We start from the raw sequence: 20,381 nt of genomic DNA on the forward strand, positions 1-20,381 counted from the left end.
AAGAACAGTGCCCTTGAAATTGGAAGATCTGTGTAGAAATTCTATCTCTACTGGGTATTGTTGGATACATTACCTGAGTCTCAGTTTCCTCAGGGATAAGTCTAGCCAATTCATAGGACTAATGGAGTAAATCCAATGATTTAATTGACTACTGTGGTGGTAACACCAGTAGGTGCTCAATAGCTGGTAGCTGCTATTGTTTTTGTTATGATTATTATCATTGTGCTAATGACTCAAATTTTATGAGCTTGGGTGCTTGGGCACTAGTTCCAAATGCCTACCCTAAGCATCTTACCTCATGGAGCAAAAGCAGCTTTGCGTTATGTGCATCTGTGCATATATGTTTGAGATCTGATAAACAGATGCATGTGTGTGTATAAAAAACCCAGGAAATATTCCCCCTGGAATTGGTTCCAGGGTCTGTATTAGAGGATTCTGGTAGGTGGTTGTTAGATTCCTTGGATCCCTGATCTGGTTTTTAAACCCTCAAAGCTTAGAATAGAGGCACATGGGAGTGAGCTCCTCAGTGAACCTCCAGCACGATCTGGGCTCTGGAGTACAGTGGCTGAGAATAAGGCATTTGGTACCCAAACTAGAGGTGTGGGTTCTTCCTAACCAACTTCAGGGTTTAGGGATTCAAAAAGGCAAGCCTTGGAAATGGGAGAGAATGAGGAGGTAATGGCTGAACTTTAGTGGGTACCTCAAAGTTGTATACTCAAAAAAACACTGGGCAGGCTAGGAAGGGTTGTGAGGTTGCTACTGGAATGTGGTTGATTCCACATGCACCCATCAGCTACCAGCTTCCATTTTTAGGTGCTCAGTGCCCTTGTGCTATCTTGTACTTCTTCCTCCATTGGATCAGATATGAGTTAAAATATGTTTGAACATCCTAGTAAGTAATACTTCAGAACTTCCTGCATGATAGAAACTTGGTTTCAGAAGCTACCAAGTCCAAGAATTGTTAAATTTTTGAAGTATTATTCCTGTGTCAGAGAAAAAAAAGTTTTTCAAACATTTGTTAAAATGGTAAGGAATATGTCATTCAAGTTTATTATAATAGGAATATTTCAAAATGGGTGGAGGGAGATTGGGTTCAGCTCTGAAGGTAGCACAGGCAGCTGGGGTTTTATAGCCAGTAAGGTAGGGTGAGAGGTAAGTGGATGACAAATTACTAAGAAGAGATATCAAGGGTAGGGGGAATGCTTGCTAAACTGAACTAACAGTTTTGCTAAATGCAAGTTGGGCATGAAGAACTTGATTAGACATTTAAAAAAAGGTGTGGTTAAGGGTTAACTTTGGGAATCACACTTGCTTGACATGAGTCCATGGCTAGATTACTTGGCCCCTATGCTCTTTAGTGTCTTCTTGGAAAATGGGCCCAATAGTACCTCCCTTGTAAGTACACGCAGTGTCAGAAGAGATAATACACTAGAAGGATTGTCATAGGGCCTGTCCTGATGTGAGGGCCCAATGCATGGTGTTTGCATTGTAAATTGGGATTGTGATTAAATGGCAGGCCACTAAATTTTATTTAGTGAGCCCTTTCTAATCTGTGAATAATACAGGAGAAGAGATGTTTCAGTAAAAACTTCTCTGGACTGAGGCTGATTAGCTGGATGTAAAATCTGATTCCACTAATATTTAGAATTCAATCAGCACCTTAGCTTCTTATCTGCAAAATGAGACTGTTTTCTTCTCTGCCTGTCCCACAGGTTGGCATGATGTGAGAAAATATATGTGAAAGTACTTGGAAAATTACAGAGTACTATAATTAGCACCTAATCAAAATGTGTCTAACGTTATTTTTTAATAGTCCTATGATTAGGACTCAGTCTCTTAGAGAGCCTGGTCTTCTGGGCTGTGACCTTCACGAGTGCTTCTTAGTTTTGGGAAAGAGGTCAGAAGAGTAGAGGGGACTGGAGTTGGGTATTTCCCTTCCCCTAGGCAGTTGGGCTCTGGTGAAATAGTTTTCTTTGAGGGTAGGCCTTGTTAAGAACAGAGCTCCCTGGATGTATTTTAATATGGCATCTTTCTTCCAACTGCCTGCAGGAAGAACCAGAGAATTTTCCCCTGATCTTCACTTGCAGAACCTTCCAGAGCTCCTGGAGCTAAAACGAAAATGGGGGGGGGACCTCAAGACTGAGCCCCTCAGGAGTTTTTGTAATGTTATTTCTTTTAAAATTATGAAAAAGTAGTGGTATCTTTCTCGTACTGTCCTTAACCTATAGATAGGACCAGAGGAGGGGGTGTTAGCAACTGTTTAAGGAATTCATTAGAATAATGATAATAGCTGATAGCAAAAGTATATCTCTTTTGAGGCTCAAACCAGATGCTCCTAATACAAGCAAGTGGTTCCCAAGGAAAAAGGAGTGGATGAAATGAATGTGCCACCTTCCTTTGGCTCCTTTGTGGGAACACAGGTAGTAAGATGGATGATACTCCACAAATGGGAAACTAAGTTATAAACACCTCAGAATATTTGTTGATCTTCAAAATGAAAGACTCACAAAAATGATTGGCTTACTTTAAACATTAGACAATATTTATGTAGCCTTTACTTTAGAAAATTCTTTAAACTATTTTGTAACAAAACCTCTGTGCTGAATGATTTTAATTCCTGAATATTTTGTCTAACTGGATTTGTTTCTGATCTGCATTCTCAATGAAGTTAAAAGAGTAACAATAAAGGAACTTCTTAACCTGCTCCCAAACAAAACTTATACTTCAGACTGTTTATAACAATTTTTTTTTAAATAACTGAAGTCGATGACTCATGTTGTAATTTGCAAAAAGATTTGCTTATAATTATTTCAGGATGTATAACTGACTTTTTTTTTCTTCCTGGTACTGGGGATTGAACTCAGGGCCTTCTCACTAAGCTACGGTCCTACCTTTTTTTTTTTTTTTGTTGAAACACAGTCTTGCTAAATCACTAAGTTCCCCAGGCTTGGCTGGAACTTGCCATCTTCCTGCCTCAGCCTCCCAGAGTTCTGGGACTGTAGTCCTGTGCCACCACAACTGGGTTGTAAGTGACTTTTTGTTGGAAAATGAAGAAGGTAATCAAGAGGGGGAGTAGGGCAGAGTTGAAAGAATAGGGAAATAGCTAAGTTTCACTGTTCATGGACTTGTCCCTTTTCTGTTCTTCCATCTGTTTTACATGAATTACTTATCAGATGCCTGTGGTTGGAACTGTGTCCATCAGGAAGCCAGTCATCTGAGGAGATGCTCCTGTATTTTTCCAAACACCAGGTTTAGGCTCCTTTATCTTTTTTCTTACAGAATCCTACTTATTGTCCTCCAATCTACTGTCAGGTGGTGATGAAAAGTCTGACGATGGATTTTCTGGGTTCCAATCTGGCTCTTACTCTTCAGTGTATGACTGAGTGCTTACTTGACATCTGTCTACCCCAGTTTCCTTGTCTGTAAAACAGGAATAATAGTATGATAATTAAAATACCTTCTTCTTGCAGTGTTTGGAGCATTAAATGAGGGATTCTATATATGGAGTTTGGTGGGTATTAGTTAGAGATAGTTATGTTACCTTTAACTAATTCTCTTTTCTGCTCCTTTTTCACTTCTGTGCATCTGCAAAGACTATTTTAAAAATTCTCGTTTACACTGTCCTTTGGTGTGGGTGTGGGTATTACTCATTTTCAGCTGTTTCACTTAATACACAGACATGCACACTGAATGCACTTCTTTACTGTATGTAGCATACAGAACATTCTGGTCACTACTGAAGATGAGATTCTTGATTTTATGGAGTTTGTATCTGATTGAAAAACATGGAAGATGAATCTGGGAGGAAAATGGAAGGAATACAGGGTGGTGTGGGGTTTTACAGTCAGGACCTGAACCCAGCCTGTGAGATCATGGAAGCCTACTGAAGGAGGGCACATTCAAGATGAGACTAGAAGTGTGAGTAGGACCTTCAAACATTAACCAAAGTTACATTTTCTCTGTGGAACCCTCTTTCTTCTTTTGTACCCTTGACTTAATTTACTGTGATACTTTATGCCTCAGGCATGGTATGTGCAAACACCTGTCTGGTCATGTAAATATGTATGTAGTTCTGTTACTTTCTCATTGACTTACAAGTGCCTTGAAGATAAAGAGTAGGTCATGTTAATCTTTTCATGATCATAGCTTCCTGCCTGACATTGTTCAAATCAGCCTTCAGTGAAATCGGCCTTCTGAAATAAGTCATATGTGCTTTGAGAAGAGTAAATCCTACAAAGGAATCCTCCTTAGTCATACATGGCTCATTTTGTCATGTGCAGACTGGAATGAGGTCATTCTGGTTGGGGTTTCTGTGGTTCTCTCTAATCTGGAGGGGGTTTGGGCTATATGGATGGCAGTATGAATGGTACATGCACAAAGGGCAGCATATTTCACTGATAAGACAATAAGGCTTCAGTACCTTTCAGTGGTCTTTTGAGGGAATATTTTAGCTAGGAGTGAATTGAAAGGATCAGCAGGTAGAATTGGGCAGCAGCACCCTGTTTGGATGCTCTTTGGCCTCCCAATTAGGGATGATAGAACATCTATGTAAAAGAAATTGAGATCTTAAGAGAAGTGAAATCTAGACACCTGTAGCCCCCCTGATGGAGCTGGGATTCCTTTAAAGTGAGGAAAGTTCATAGAGCAAAGAAGTAGAGGAGTGGTAGAGCAGGTGCCTAACCAGGGCCTGACATAGCCCTTATCTCTGCTGTTTAGGAACAAGAGGGCTCTGCTATAAAGAGAAATGAGTCACTGACATATCACCAGCTCTACTGAGGGAAACTCATTTTTAAAAGTCTGACTTCAGGGCAGCAGGAGATTTTCCTCTGGCCAACAATGGCCAAGAGCAGCAGAAACTGGTGACCTTGAAAAGGACAGCGGTGGTGTAAAGAGACAAATGTAGAATCTGGACGTATCTCAGCTTTCACTCCTACATGTTAAGATTAATGAACAATTTATAGATAGCTCTGGAGAAAAGCTCCAGAGAGAGTTCTGTTGGACAAGAATGCTATTTCTTTTATTTGTTCTAGTTTGATCAGTTTGTTACAATATAGTTAGTTAGGTAGCTTGAGATAGTTCATTGGAGCTGTAACTGTGAGGATCTAAGATTGCTGCTCTCATAGGGCCTTTCTAGATGTACAGTTTTAAACAAATAGTCAAATCTCTGCCCACATGGAGCCCACATTACATTTGAAAGATAGACACATAATTAAAGATAGATCATAATGTCTTCTACTACTGTGTTACATGAGGAAAAATAGCAGAGAAAGGGACTAGAGAATGACAGGGTGTGTATAGGGGGGTCTAATTTCAATGGACTGATCCAGAAAGACCTCCTTGGAAAGTGACATTTGAGCAAAGAACTGAATAAAGAGGAACCCATTTAACTTCTAGGTGAGGAACAGTCCATGGAGAGGCAAGGGCAAAGGGAAGAGCCCTGAGGTAGGAGTGTACCTGGCAGGCTGTAGGAATAGCAGGGAGCCTGGGGTGAATGAAGGTGAGAGCCATGGGAAATGAGGTCTCAGAAGTAGCCAGGGCTGAGAGTGATTTTAATTTTAACCTTCCTACAGGTTCAATTATGTTTTGTTCCTGTGGCTTTACTGGGTTTTTCAGTTCAGCATGGACTCATGATTTGTTGGTTTATACAGTAACCAAGTGCAGCAGAGAGATGCCCATTTTTAAGTAGCCTGATTCAGGAGATGTCTGAAGGCTCATTAGAGTTTTTAAATGTATTGTGGTCTGTTGACTTTTTAGACTGCATTTGGTATTTCTTTCCACTAGGGTACAGTGAGTCATAGGGAAGCATGGGGTCCTCATAAATGAAAGCCAGCTTCCTTTGTCACCAATACCACAGAGATGCTTCTTTAGTCATGTAATCCTGCTCTGTTTTCTGACTCCTTTCTCTAGAATTAAAATAGCCCAGCATGCCACTGCCAGCATAGTTATTGTTTAGGGACAGGAACTGTGCTTAGTGACTCACCGCACATAAAGGGTGAAGTGCTTAGCTGTACCTGGGATGGACAGGGTGCTGCTGAGGACAGGAGGCCCACAGAATACACCATCACAGGTACCAGACCAGGGCTGTCCTCAATGTTTCATGGAAACAAGGGGAAGTTGTGGTATTTCCATCAACAGAATCTTGGTACTGCTTCACAGTGGAGGTGTAATGTGAACCCTGATATGTTAGGATTCTATAACTCAAAACATGTTTTTCCACAATGGTTTCCTGCAGTAAAGCAGACTACTTCCTGTAGTAAAGCAGATGGTTACTAAGCCCCTTGTTGCAATGGGGGCTGGCTGCCTTTACATATTGCTTTACACTGATAGATGGCAGCGATAGATCATTTACTGGAGATTTCTTGCTTGCCTTCTGGATTGGTATCATTTTTTAAACAATTTTATCTACTGCACCAAAAGTTGGTGGCTTAAAACAACAGCTGTTTTGTTTGGTTATGGTTCTGAGGGTCATTGGTTTGGGCTGCGCTTGGCTGGCTCAGTTGGCAGTTCTCATTTCCTCTAGATTTTTTATGAGGCTGCAATCATCTGGTGATTTGACAGGGGCTGTTAGGTTTAAGGTGGCCTTATCCCATGTCTGGTAGTTGTTGCTGATTTTTGGTTGGGCCTCCCTACTCAGGATCTCAGCCTCAGAGGGTGGCTTAGGTTTCTTCTTACTATGATGCTATGTTCTGTGAGCATAAAGTGTGAGCTATTCCTTGTTTTCTCTCTCATTTGGGGAGTTCTTTTCCTGGACTCAGGCAGTTTCTTCCCACATGTGGATGAATTAGTAGCTGAATACTGCAGGGGGAAGTGTGTCTCTGTGCTGTGAACTCTAGCGGACTTCCTCTTTGTAGACTCGCAGCTTCATCTCCTCAAATCAGGGAAGTTAAAGGTTTTTGCCTGGTCCTTGTGGTGCTGTCTGCACTTTGTTACCAGGCAGTAGGTGAAAGCAGGGATAATGCCCACGTCATCTGATTCCCAACAAGAATCATTGTTCTTTATTTTTTTGGTACCAGGGCTCGAACTTGGGTCCTTGTGCTTGTGAGGCAGGCGGTGGAATCACTGAGCTAAATTCCCAGCCCAAGAATCACTGTTCTTGTAATCATTGTTTATACAGTACTGTTTAGTGTTTTAGTTCTTTCAGATAAGAAGATTATTTTATCTGCATAATTGTTTCTTGGCTAGAAGTCTCAGGAGTGTGAATGTGGAAGTGGCAAGGTCTCTTGAGGCCTACATAGGCTTGGAACTACAAACATCACCTCTGAATTCTGTTAAAGCCAGCTCAAAGTCTGCTCAGATTCAAGGAATGGAGAAATAAACTGGATTTCCTGGTGGGATTGCTGGCACAGTCACATTGCAGAGGGGGACTTGGATAATGATGGCAGAAGTGTTTGCAGCTTTCCTTGCAAACACTCTACTCCACAGAGAGTAGGCAGGTAGGGCTAATTGTACTGTGATAGGTGTTATTTGGCAGGACACTGCTAGGAACCAGGACCTGTCTGAAGCACTTTATATGTGGTTCATCTAATCTTATGAACATGGTAAAGTGTGGTTGTTAGTTCCTTTTACAGATGAGGAAAATTTCACTCCTTAGGGTTAAGTATTGACCTGAGGATTTACCTAACATTTTATGACTTGTGTGCCTGTGCAATTCCATGCTTGCTGACTGAATCCATCTCTTTACTTTCAACTTTTCTGTATTCTAAAGTATTATGTATGTTTTTTGTAACAAATCACAGCAGCATTAAAAAATGCAAACATGGTTTTTGCCTTTTTAGGTAGTAAGTTTATTTTATTTACATCTATTGTAATTACTGTTATTTTTGGATTTATTTCTACTGTAGTATTTTGTGCTTTCTATGCTTTTCCTCCTTTTTAATTATTTGCAGTTTTTGTTCTCCTCTATAGACTTGAAAGCTACAATTCTGTTCTCTAGTTTGTTGAATATTTTTTTTGACAACAAATTCTTTTATTTGCAACTTCAGAGTGATACAGACACCCAGGGATGGGCTGCAGTGTGAACCCCGAGAGGAACAAGAACACAAACTCTTTGCTGTTCCATGGCAGTAGGCATGGTAGTTTCTGGAAGAAAAATAGGATTCTCTACAAAAGACTTATATGAGCTTGACTAGGGAGAGGACAACTGGATAGAAACAGTGTCAGGGTCTTTCAGCTCCTCGACCAAGTTCAATATCACATCTGCATTCTCTGGAGCTGAACTGAATGAATGAATATCGCAGAGCTAACACTATCTGCTTTTAACTCCTCTCCGATATAACAGTTTTGAGGAATGTGTCTGTAACTTTTGCAGAAGGAACAGGGTTGGCGATGGTGGACATTTAAGGCCATGATGTTTATCACTAGCTTGGTCTTCTTTACTACCTGAATGCCCTCTCCCCACCAATCTTGGCAAGACTCTCTAGCTTCACACTACTTCCTGTCCTTCCCTGCAAAGAAATGCTGTGTGTGAGGCTGACGGCACTGCTTTGTACACGTTTTCCTTCAGAGTGCTAGGGTGAAAGCAACTTAGTCATCCACTGTAATGTTTCGGAAAAGATAAGCCATGAACTCTTCATTGTGGATTCTCTGGATTGCTTCAGAAAGAATCAAACTGTTATCCACAGTCTTTATCTTGGGACACTGCAGCTTCTGGATCTCATGAGGAACAGTATTCATCACTACCACCTCATCAGTGGAGGACTCCTCGATCAGACAGGGGGCCTCCACAGACAGGATGCTGTGAGTAGCCATAACATAGATCTTGTCAGCACCTCTCTCTTTCAGGATCTCTGCAACAGCAACAAAACTCTCAACATCGTCAATAATATCATCCACTATGATTGCGATGAGTCCTCCCACATCTCCAACCATGGTTATCAGTGGCTTCTCTTTGGCCATCATCAGTGGCAACTCCAGGCCCGGGTGCACAGTGGTGTTTTTGACCATTGGGGGAGAATGACTCCCATCTTACATGTCCAGCTCTGTGCACTGAGCTTCTCCATGGATCACAGCCAAACCCAAACACAGCCTCTCAGCATATGACTGAGCCCTTTTTGCAGCATCAGGAGACTTAGCTACAATGACTGCATTTCTGTAATTTGGAATTTCTTCCTGGATGTACTGAAGCAGGAAAGGTGAGGCCCTAAGGTTGTCCACGGGGAAGCTGAAAAAGCCTTGTATTTCCTTTTGGTGAAGATCCATAGTGATAATGTGAGTTAAACCTGCTTTTGCCAGCATGGATGCCAGGAGCTTGCACACAATGGAGCCCCTCCTTCTCATCTTTTTTTTTTTTTGGTACCGGGGATCGAATTCGGGACCTTGCGCTTGTGAAGCAGGCACTGGAACCACTGAGCTAAATCCCCGGCCCCCTCCTTCTCATCTTGCTTTGCTTGCTATAGGGGAAATAGGGGATGACTCCAATGATGTTCCTGGCACAAGAAGTCTTCAGTGCATAAGCCATGATCAGTAGCTCCATCACAGCTGTATTCACATCTCGGGGTATTGTCTGTATAATGAAAATATCTTGGCCACAAACAGTTTCTTTTATTTCAACTCTTGTTTCTCCATTGGTCTCTTGGTATACAACAGATTTCCCCAATTCAGCACCAAGATGCTCGGTGATGCGCTTGGCCAGCTCTGTTGCAGGCGGCCATGGAGTTGGCCGAGAAGATGCAGTAGCCAGTGAGAGTGGCGTTCATGGCTGGCAGGGCCACGGGATGGGCTGGTGGGGCCCGGAAGGCCGAGCATGGGGTCAGCGGGGGCAGCAGGAGCAGCTTCTTGGGCATCGTCCAGCCCGAAGCGCGGTGACAGTCGCCCGCCCGGAGCCGAACCTGGGAGCAACTCTGAACGAGGTGACCGTGATGCCAGGTGTTAGGCTAGGAGAGACACTGGGAAACACACGCAAGGAGATAAGGGGCGCGAGAACCCAGCCCTTCGCATCCCAGAACCACGAAGTCCCTAGGCTCCGTCCACAGCGTGACACACACCTCAACCACCTCAGAGCCCGACTCTAGTTTGTTGAATATTATTATTTTTTTTTTTGCTTTTAAACAATTTATTTAACTGAAATGGCATATACTGACTTCCATTTATTTTGATACATCTTGTCCCCAAGGTGATTTAGAGGATCTTCAAGCCAATATAAATGTTTCATAAATATTTGGCCATTTGAGTACACATCTGCACAATACCTCACATCTTTCAGCAAGAAAAACACTGAAGAGTAAAGACCTGACACAGTTAACTGGGTATAATGAGAATCTGCTCCAATTATTTGTTTCTCTGAGGTAAAGGCACCACACACCTGTTCAATTAAGGAAACCATCCTTACAACACAGGATGATTTTTTATTTTGAAGTAGGGATTAGGGCATTCAGCTGCTAATTAGGTGCTGCGTGGCAGAGCTACATCCCCAGCTTATGCCATGAGTTCTTAGGGAATAGGTTCCAACAACTCAGTCCCCTTCCCATTGGTTCTCACAAAGTGTGCTTCTCTGGGTGGGGCAGGCAGGCGTTTCAGTTGAACCCAGGTACCTTTCTCTTTGGCTTCCTTTTTCTGATCATTTTCCTTGACCCGTTTCAGGAAGCTATCTTGACGCTTTGAGTGTTTAATATGCTCAATACGCACATTAATCCTCCTGGTAAGTATCTTGCCCTTAACTTGCTTGTTTACAACAATGCCAACAGCATGCTGGGTAACATTGTAGACTCTTCCAGTTTTGCCATGGTAACATTTGTGTGGCATTCCTTTCTGAACAGTACCCATTCCCTTGATGTCTACAATATCACCCTTTTTGTAGATTCGCATGTATGTGGCCAAAGGAACAACCCCATGTTTTCTAAAAGGCCTAGAGAACATATACCGGGTTCCCCTCCTCTTTCCCTTTGTGTTTGTCATTTTGGCAAATTACTGGAAGATGGCAGTTCTGGCCGAAAGGTGTTGAATATTATTCTTAAAAGTTTAGCATGCACACCTAAGGCCTAAAGGTAACCTTTTTAAAAATCTTTTTTTAAAAATATGAGGAATTGGGACATTTTAGTATTGACTGCTTGCTTTCTGTCCTACAAATTTTTATTTTTGTACATCCCTGGGGACATGGAAGGATTTTGCTTTCCTTTCCTCACTGCTTCTGACTTGCTTGGCCAATAAAGTGTGAAAAAGTTTAAAGACCCAGTGATAAGTTCACCGTATGATCTGTGGCAATATCAGAGAAGTATTTGAGATAATGCTGTGATTGGGCTGTGTTCTTTGGAGGGTCCTCTAGCTAACCCCTGAAGGATATTTACCACCAATGACACATAAATAGAGAGAGTTTTGGGGCTTTTTGTTACCACAGCATAAGGTGGTTACCTGACTGATACACTGCCAATCCCCTCAAATTAATTACCATCACCATTATTGTTTTATATAATCAGTGCTTATTTAGAATTACAACATTTATTGGATTTATTTGCTCATCTTTCCTTCATATCAATTCTTTTTTCTAGATTGTTTTTCTTGAAATAGATATTTTAGAAATTCCTTCAGGTCAATGGTGTAATAGTAATTAGTAGCTGGTTCCTCATGATTTTTGGTGTTCTCTAATTTCCATTGTGTAAATACTCCCACCATGGCTGATTTTAAGGTATCAACATGTTGTCAATGACTCACAAAATTCCTGAAAACTAACATTTGGCTCTCATGAGTCAGTGAAAGAATACTTCTATTTTAGGAGTGTGTTAGTGGTAAACTCTGCTTTAGTGTGAAGGTAGTTTTATTTTATCTCCTTTCTTAAATGATAGATTAACTGGGTGTAAGTTCTAGGTTGAAAACAATTTTTTTCTTAGAACTTTCAGTCTGTTGTTGAATTTCTGTGTGTTCTGAGTTACGGGACTGTTCCACAGAGCATTTTTGTGGTGCTTTTGGGAGGTAGGGCAGGTATCATTTTAAAGTAATACTTGTACTGTGATAGAAAATTTAATAGGTGATCAATCATCTTAATAAAATATTGAGTGTGCCATACAGTATTGTTAACTATAGGCATAGTGTTGTACAGCAGATCCATAGGACTTACTCATCTTTCATAATTGTAACTGTATAACCTTTGCATAGCAACTTCCTATTTACCCTTCTCCTTATCCCCTAGAAATCACTATGAATTTGACTATTTCAGATACCTCATATAAGTGGAATCAAGTAGTGGAGTATTTGTCATTCTGTGATTGGTTTATTTCATTTAGTATAATGTCCTCAAGGTTCATTTCTGTTGTAGCATATGGCAGGATTTTCTTCTCTTTTATGGCTGAATAATATTTTATTGTATATATAAGATTCCATTGTATACCCCCATTGTAGGTGTATATCTCATTTTCCTGTCCATTCATCCACTGATAGGTATTTAGATTGTTTCTACATCTTGACTATTTTCATTTCACAGTGTTTTGATAATATGCATGGGATGATTTCAGTTCTTCTATATTTATCTAAGCAGGCTTTGTGGACTAGTATGTGGTCTCTTTTGGAAAAAGTACCATGTGCTGCTGATAATAATGTATATCTTGTTGTAGAGGGGTGGAATACTCTGTATATGTCCATTAAATTCATATGTTCAAGGTTATAGTTAAGCTCTGATATTTCTTTATTTTTTTTTTGTTCAATTGATCTATCTCTTTGTGAAAGTGGAGTGTTAACATCCCCTACCATGATTGTGTTAATGCTTATTTGATCTTTTAATTTGAGCAGTTGTTGTTTTTATGAAGATAGGTGCACCTGTGTTCAGTGCATATATGTTTATCAATGTTATCTCTTCTTGTTGGCTTGTTCCATTAGCTAGTATGTAGTGACCTTCTACATCTCTTCTAAATTGGTTTTAACTTGAAGTTTATCATGTCTGATATTAGAATTGCTACCCTTGCTTGTTTTTGGAGTACTGGTGCATGCAATGTTTTTTCCATCCTTTAGTTTTTAATCTATGTATATCTTTTTGTATCAGATGAATTTCTTGAATGTAACAGGTTTTGGATTCTGCTTTTTGATCCAGTCTACCAGTCTGTGTCTTTTGATTGGCAAGTTGAGACTGTTAACATTGAGAGATATTACTGAGATGTGTTGGTTATTTATTATCCTTGCCTCTTTATCTGCTGGTATATCATTTGTTTTTCTGATATTTTTCATTGCTTTTTATCCATTGATATCACTAATTTCCTCTGTGTTTTTAGATGTGTTCAATTGGTTGTTTCTGTTCAGAATCTTCTTGAGTATTTTCTCTGGAGTTGATTTAGTACTCATATATATTCTGAGCTGATCCTTTTCATGAAAGTACCTTATTTTTCCATCTATTTTGTAGGATAGCTTTTCTAAGTTAATGTGGGTTGGAAGTTATTTGCCTTTAGGGCTTGAAATACTTCACTTCAAGCTTTTCTGGCCTTCAGCGTTTGTGCTGAGGAGTCTGCTGTGTTTGTAATTGATTCACCTATATATGTGACTTTTTGTTTTTCTCTGGATGCCTTTAAAATTCTGGGTTTATTTTGCTGAGTATCTGTTAATTTAATGAAGATATGCCTTGGTGAACTTCTCTTGTGATTATCATTGTTTGGTGTTCTATAAGCGGTGCTTATTTGTATTTTAAAGTCTTTTCATATATTTGGGAAATTTTCTTTCATGAGTTCTGTAGGCATGTTAGTGAACCCATCTGTGCAGTCTTTTAGTTTTTTCTCTAACTCATTAGCTTTATATTGGTCTTCTTTTTGTCACCTAATAGCTGCTGGGTGCTGTATAGTCTTCTCTTGTTCTCTTATTTTCTTTTTGGTTTCTTTGAGCTCTTTAAGACAATTCACTATTTTGTCCTTAATTTCAGACACTTTGTCTTCATATTGGTCAATTCTTTTTTTTATTTTATTGGTACATTTTAGGTATACAATACGATGACATTCATCATTGGAAATTTGCACCTTTACATAATCTTTCTTGGCTCTTATTTTTTCCCCCTTCCCCTGCCCTCCCTTCAACCCTTCCATCCCTCCCTATTTACAAAGACTTTGTTTCCATTTTTTTCATTATCTCATATTGATTCCATTCCCTTCTTTCCATTCCCCTACCCCTCCCACTTCCCCTTCCCCTTTGCCCCTTTTCTTCCTATTTCACATTATCTATTACACCTTTTAGTCCTTATTTACACTTTCAGTTTCTCACATTAGAGAAACTATTTGGTATTTACATGTTTGCCCTATTTATTTCACTTAAGAGTATCGCCTCAATATGCATCCCTTTAGCTATAAATGTCTCTAATTTCTCATTTTTTACGGCTGAGTAATACTCCATTTTATAAAAAACTCCCACATTTTCTTTATCTAGTCTCCAGTTGATGGGCATTTGGGCTGTTTCTAAGTTTTAGCTATTACAAATTGTGCTGCTATGAACATGGGTGTGCATATATCACTGTGGTATGACTCTTTTAATTCTATGGAGAAGATAACCAGCAGGAGAATAGCTGGGTGAAATGGGACTTCCAGTCCTAGTTCTTTGAGGTATCTCCATACTGATTTCCACAGTGGTTGCACCAGTCTACACTCCCACCAGCAGTGGAGCAGGGTTCCTCTTTCCTCACAGCCCCACCAGCATTTGTTATTGGTTGATTTCATGATAGCAGCCATTCTTACTGGGGTGGGTGGAATCACAGCGTTGCTTTCATTTGCAGCTCTCGAATGACCAGTGACATTGAACATTTTTTCATATGTTTATTTACTGTTTCTACTTCTTTGTGTGAGAAATATCTGTTCATTTCAGATGCTCATTTTTGGATTGGATCTTTAAATTTGGGAGGTCTGATTTTGTTAAGTTCTTTATAGATTCTAGATAGTAGACCTGTGTCTGAGGGACAGCTGGTGAAAATTTTTTCCCACATTGTGGGTTGTCTCTTCACATTCTTGTTGGTTTCTCTTGCTGTGCAGAAGCTTTTTAGTAAGAAGAGATCCCACTTGTTGATTTTTTGTGCTAGTTCATGGGCAACTGAGGTTTTGTTCATAAAATCTTTTCCTACACCAGTGTCTTCAAGAGTTCTTCCTAAACACTCTTCCAGCCAGTGTAGCGTTCCTGTTTTAATATTTGCATCTTTAATCCACTTAGATTTTAGTTGAGTGCATGGTGAGAGATATAGGTCTAGTTTTAGTCTTTGACAAGTTGAACCCAATTTTTCCAGCACCATTTATTAAAGAGGCTATCTTTCCTCCAGTGAGGGTATTTGGCTCCTTTGTCAAAGATGAGATGGCTGAGTGTGTCTGGAGTTGTTTCTGCATCTTCTAATCTGTTCCACTGGTCCTCAGGTCTGTTTCTTTGCCAGTACCATGCTGTTTTTATCACAGTAGCTTTGTAGTATAGTTTCAAGTTGAGGGTTATAATACCCCCTGCCATGTCTCTGTTACCTAGAATTGCTTTTGCTATTCTGGGTCTCTTCTTGTTCCAAATGAATTTTTGGATTGTTTTCTCAAGGTCCATGAAGTATGCTGCAGGGATTTCAGTTGGGATTGCCTTGAATCTATATAGTAGTTTTGGAAGTATGGCCATTTTCACTATGTTGATCTTTCCTACTCAGGAGTAGGGTATGTCTTTCCATTTTCTTATATCGTCTTCAATCTCTTTTCATAGTGCTATAGTTTTCAGAGAAGAGGTCTTTGATTTATTTTGTTAGGTTGATTCCTAGGTATTTCAGTTTTTTGGATGGTGTTGTGAAAGGAATTGTTTGTCCTATTTCTGTCTCAATGAGTCTGTTGTTCATGTAGAGGAAAGCTATTGATTTTTGTGTGTTGACCTTGTATCCAGCTACTTTACTGAATTTGGTTATTAAGTCTAGAAGACTTGGTGGAGTTGTTGGGGTCTTCTATATAGGGTATCATGTCATCTGCAAATAATGACAATTTGATGTCTTTGTTTCCTATCTTTATTCCTTTTATTTCTTTATCTTGTCTAATTTCCATGACTAATGTTTCCAAAACTATATTGAACAGGAGTGGTGATAGTGGACATCCTTGTCTTGTTTCTGATTTTAGTGTGAAAGGTTTCAGTTTTTGACCACTTAGTATGATATTGACTGTTGGTTTTTCATAGATGGCTCTTATCAGATTGAGGTAGAGAGCATCTATTCCAGTTTTTGTAGGGTTTTATCATAAATGTGTGTTGGATTTTGTCAAATGCTTTTTCTGCTTCTATTGAGATGATCATATGGTTTTTATCCTTGGCTCTATTGATATAGTGTATTATATTGATTTGTGTACATTGAACCATCCCTGCATCCCTGGGATGAATGCCGCTTGATCAGGGTGTGTGATCTTCTTGATGATCTTCTGCATTCTATTTGCCAGTATCTTAGTAAGGATTTTTGAATCTATGTTCATTAGTGAGATTGACCTATAGTTCTCTTTTTCAGTTGGGTCTTTCTCTCCTTTGGGGATCAAGGTGATGCTTGCTTCCATGAATGAATTTGGGAGTATTACTTCCCTTTCAATTTCATTGAAGAGTTTAAACAGTAGTGGGAGGAGTTACTCTCTAAATGTCTTGTAGTATTCAGCAGTGAAGCCATTAGGACCTGGGCTTTTCTTAGGTGGTAAGTTTTTAATTACATTTTCAATTTCATTGATTGATATTGGGTTGTTTAGAATTTTTAGGGGACCTGGGCTTTTCTTAGGTGGTAAGTTTTTAATTACATTTTCAATTTCATTGATTGATATTAGGTTGTTTAGAATTTTTAGGTCTTCTTTGTTCAACTTTGGTAATTCATACATACCTAGGAATCTTTCCATTTCTTCTGTGTTTTCCATTTTATTGGTGTATAGTTTTTTGTTGTAGGTATTAATGATCCTCTGGATTTCTGCTGGGTCCATTGTAATTTCATTGTTTTCATTCCTAATTGCATGGATTTGGGCCTTTTCTTTCCTTTTTCTGATAAGGTTGGCTAAGGGTTTGTCAATTTTGTTTATTCTTTCGAAGAACAAACTGTTGGCATCATTGATTTTTTTGTATCATTCCCTTAGTCTCCATTGCATTGATTTCTGCTCTAATCTTTATAATTTCCTCCCTTGTATGAGCTTTGGGTTTGTCCTGCTCTTCTTTTTCTAGAAGCTTGAGGTGTAGCATCATCTTGTTTAATTGGGCTTGTTCTGTTTTCCTAATATGAGTAGTCACTGCTATGAATTTCCCTCGTAAGACTACTTTCATTGTGTCCCATAGATTCCAATATGTTCTGTTGTCATTGTCATTGAGTTAAAGGAACTATCTGATTTCTTCTTTAATTTCCTCTGTGACCCATTGATTATTCATAAGTATGTTGTTCAATTTCCATGTGTTTATGAAATTCTTGTGGTTTCCTTTGTTTTATCACACTGTTGTTTGACAATATACAGGGGATAACTTCAATTCCTTTGCACTTACCTAAATATGTTCTATGAGCGAGTATGTGGTCTATTTTGGAGAACGACCCATGTGCAGCTGAAAAGAATGTGTATTGTGATTTGTGTGGGGTGGAACACTCTGTAAACATCTGTTAAGTTTATTTGTTCAAGAGTTGATTGAGTTCTAGTATTTTGTTGCTTTTTTTTTTGTCTAGTTGATCTATCTATTTGTGACAGTGGATATTGAGGTCCCCCACTACTATGGTATTAGTGCTTATTTGATTTTTCATGTCCGTTAGTATTTGTTTTATATAGTTGGGTGCACTAGTGTTTGGTTCATATATATTTAGGATTGTCATCTCTTCCTCTTGGATTGTTCCCATTACAAGGATGTAATGTCCTTCTTTGTCTCTCTTAATCAGTGTTGGTTTGAAATCCACTTGATCTGCAAAGAGGATAGCTACTCCTGCTTTTTTTCGGGTTCCTGTCACATGGAGTATTGTTTTCTACCCTTTAACTTTCAGTCTGTGAGTATCTTTTTGAATTGTGTGTTTCTTGTATGCAGCATATTATTGGATCTTGTTTCTTGACCCATTCTGCCAGTCTATTTCTTTTGATTGGTGAATTGAGACCATTAACATTGATGGTTATAACTGATACGTATTGACTTATCATTGCCATGATTTTTTCTTTTTGTTGGATTCTCCCCCTTTGCATTTAATTTCTTGTCTCATGTGACAGATTCATTCTGCTGTGTTTCCTGGGGTTGTGATCCTCCTTGTGGTTTCTAGGATATTGTACAAAATTCTTTGGAGTGCTGGTTTGGTATTCACGAAGGTCCTAAGGTGCTCTTTGTCATGAAAGTATCTTATTTCTCCATCACTTTTGAAAGATAGTTTTTCAGGGTACATCAGTCTGGGTTGGAGGCTGTTTTCTTTTAGGGGTTGGAATATGTCACTCCAAGTTCTTCTTGTCTTGAGGGTTTGCATTGATAAGTCTGCTGTGATTCTGATGGGCTTTCCTTTGTATGTGATTTGTTTCTTTTCTCTAACTGCTTGTAGAACTTTGTTCTTCTGTTGAGTTTCTGGAATCTTAACAATTACATGCCTATGTGTAGATTTTTTTTGATTAAGGCTAGTTAGAGTCTCATATGCCTCATTTATCTGTATGTCAAAATCTTTTCCCCTCCTTGGGAAGTTTTCTGCCATCACTTCTGTGAACAGTTTTTATGTCATCTGTACTGTCTCCTGTTTCTTCAGTGACTCCAGTCAGTCTTAAGTTATTTTTCTTTGCATCGTCTAGCAGCTGCTGGATTGATTTCTTGTGGTCCCTTATAATTCTAAAGCAGGTTTTCTTTTCTTGGTCACTAATTGCAGTCTTATCTTCTATATCTGAAATTCTGTCCTCACATTGCCTCATTCTGTTGCATAGACTTTCAATGGAGTTTTTAATCTCCTGGAAATCTATTCGCATCCGTTTTATGGATTCCATTTGTTTCCTATGTTGGGATTCCATCATATTCTCAGCTCCTCTGTTTTTTTTATCCGTGTCCTCTCTAGATTTATTAATCATGTCTTGCACTATGGGCACAATCTCTGCTGTTATCTGAGAAATTATTTCTGATTTCATTTTTTCCACATCCTCTCTTGTTGCTAGTTCAGGGAGCTCAGGTGGTACAGTGTCAGAGTATTCCATCTCGTTTCCCTTTGGGGTTGATTTAGGTGATCTGGATGTCTGGTTTTGAGGCTCGCTTATGTGTCTTCTCATTTCGATGGGTGGGGGTGGGGGGTGCCTCCCGCGCAGCTCATCTCCTCTATGCTGGGAGTGGTGATACTTTGGTCTGGAAGCCTCCTATTCTGCACTGGGAGCGGTGGCAGGTCAACCCAGAAGCCTCCTCCTTTGTGCTGGGAGCAGTGGTACTTTGGCCTGGAAGCCTCCTAGTCTGCACTCATATTGGTCATTTCTGCAGTGTTATCACTTCTATATTACTTTTTATTTCAGGTATTTCTGTCTGACATGTTTTTTTAGGATTCCATATTGTTGATTCTGTTGTTCAAATTTTAACCTATTTTGGTTAGTTTGGTCATAGCTCAATTTTCCTGAAAATATGGTCACTGCATGGCCATATTGAGTGTAAGTGATGTAAACATTTGCTTCATTTCCTCTTTGAACTCATCTAGTTTCTTCATCCCTTCTATGAACTTTTCATAGATTTCTACTAGCTAGTATTTATTTTCTGCTCCCTTACTCTGCCTTGGGGGAGTTGGTGGGAGTTTAAAGATCTTCTATTTCCTTGTTTCCCCATTCTTCTACTTGTATCTGTTACTATTTTCTCATATATATATTATGTATAATATAAATATATATATAATGTATAATATAAATATATATATTTAAATTGTATGTGTCCCCCTCTTTTTTATTCTTTTTTCAGGAGAGGGAGAGCTTTTACAGGTTGGGAGCTAGAGAAGTAGAGAAGTGAGGATAGTTTGTGGTTGATATGGAGCTTTACAGCAGGATATTGCCTTCCCATGAATAATTTTCAGCTTTCTATGTCCAGTGGTAGTCATCACTCCTTCTGTTATTTTCTTTAAGTAAGTTGGACTCTGTCCCTATGTTTGCTGAAAGGATTGCTTCTGTTTATAACAACATCCACAGATTAAGTCTTACAACCCTTCTATATGATAGTTTTTGCAGTTACTCTTCCTCCCTTTGTCTGTTTTGCATGCACACTATTGCAGTTTATTATTTGTCAGTGCCCTGCAGTGAGGTAGGTGGGGTGGGGAGGATGGGGCCATGTTTGGATGAATAGTGGTAGGCACTATTATAGGGGGAGGTTTGAAAGGGTTTGAAAGGGAGACTGGACATGGATGAGAAGAAAAGATTGATGTGGATCCTGATGAGTTGAAGGTTTTGTATTGAGAATTTTTTTTTTTTAGTATTGAGAATTTTCAGAGGATATTTTGTGGGGGTAGGGGTGAGATATGGGGGAGTGAGGGTTAACTTTGTGATTGAGGAAAGCTG

General features: G+C 39.4%; 1 protein-coding gene and 2 pseudogenes across 30 annotated transcripts in view; 1 reads left to right on the plus strand and 2 right to left on the minus strand.

Annotated features, from left to right (window-relative positions):
• The window catches only part of Erc2 (ELKS/RAB6-interacting/CAST family member 2), a 1,049,338-nt gene that overhangs the window by 167,195 nt on the left and 861,762 nt on the right, over positions 1-20,381 (plus strand). The window lies entirely within an intron of this gene.
• On the minus strand, positions 8,074-9,970 carry LOC101710535 (phosphoribosyl pyrophosphate synthase-associated protein 1-like; annotated as a pseudogene).
• On the minus strand, positions 10,414-10,920 carry LOC101710173 (large ribosomal subunit protein eL21 pseudogene; annotated as a pseudogene).

Source organism: Heterocephalus glaber, unplaced genomic scaffold, assembly GCF_053883595.1.
Source record: "Heterocephalus glaber isolate CG9 unplaced genomic scaffold, H.glaber_assembly_v1.0 deba00001472, whole genome shotgun sequence".
In the NCBI taxonomy this organism is placed as follows: Eukaryota; Metazoa; Chordata; class Mammalia; order Rodentia; family Bathyergidae; genus Heterocephalus; species Heterocephalus glaber.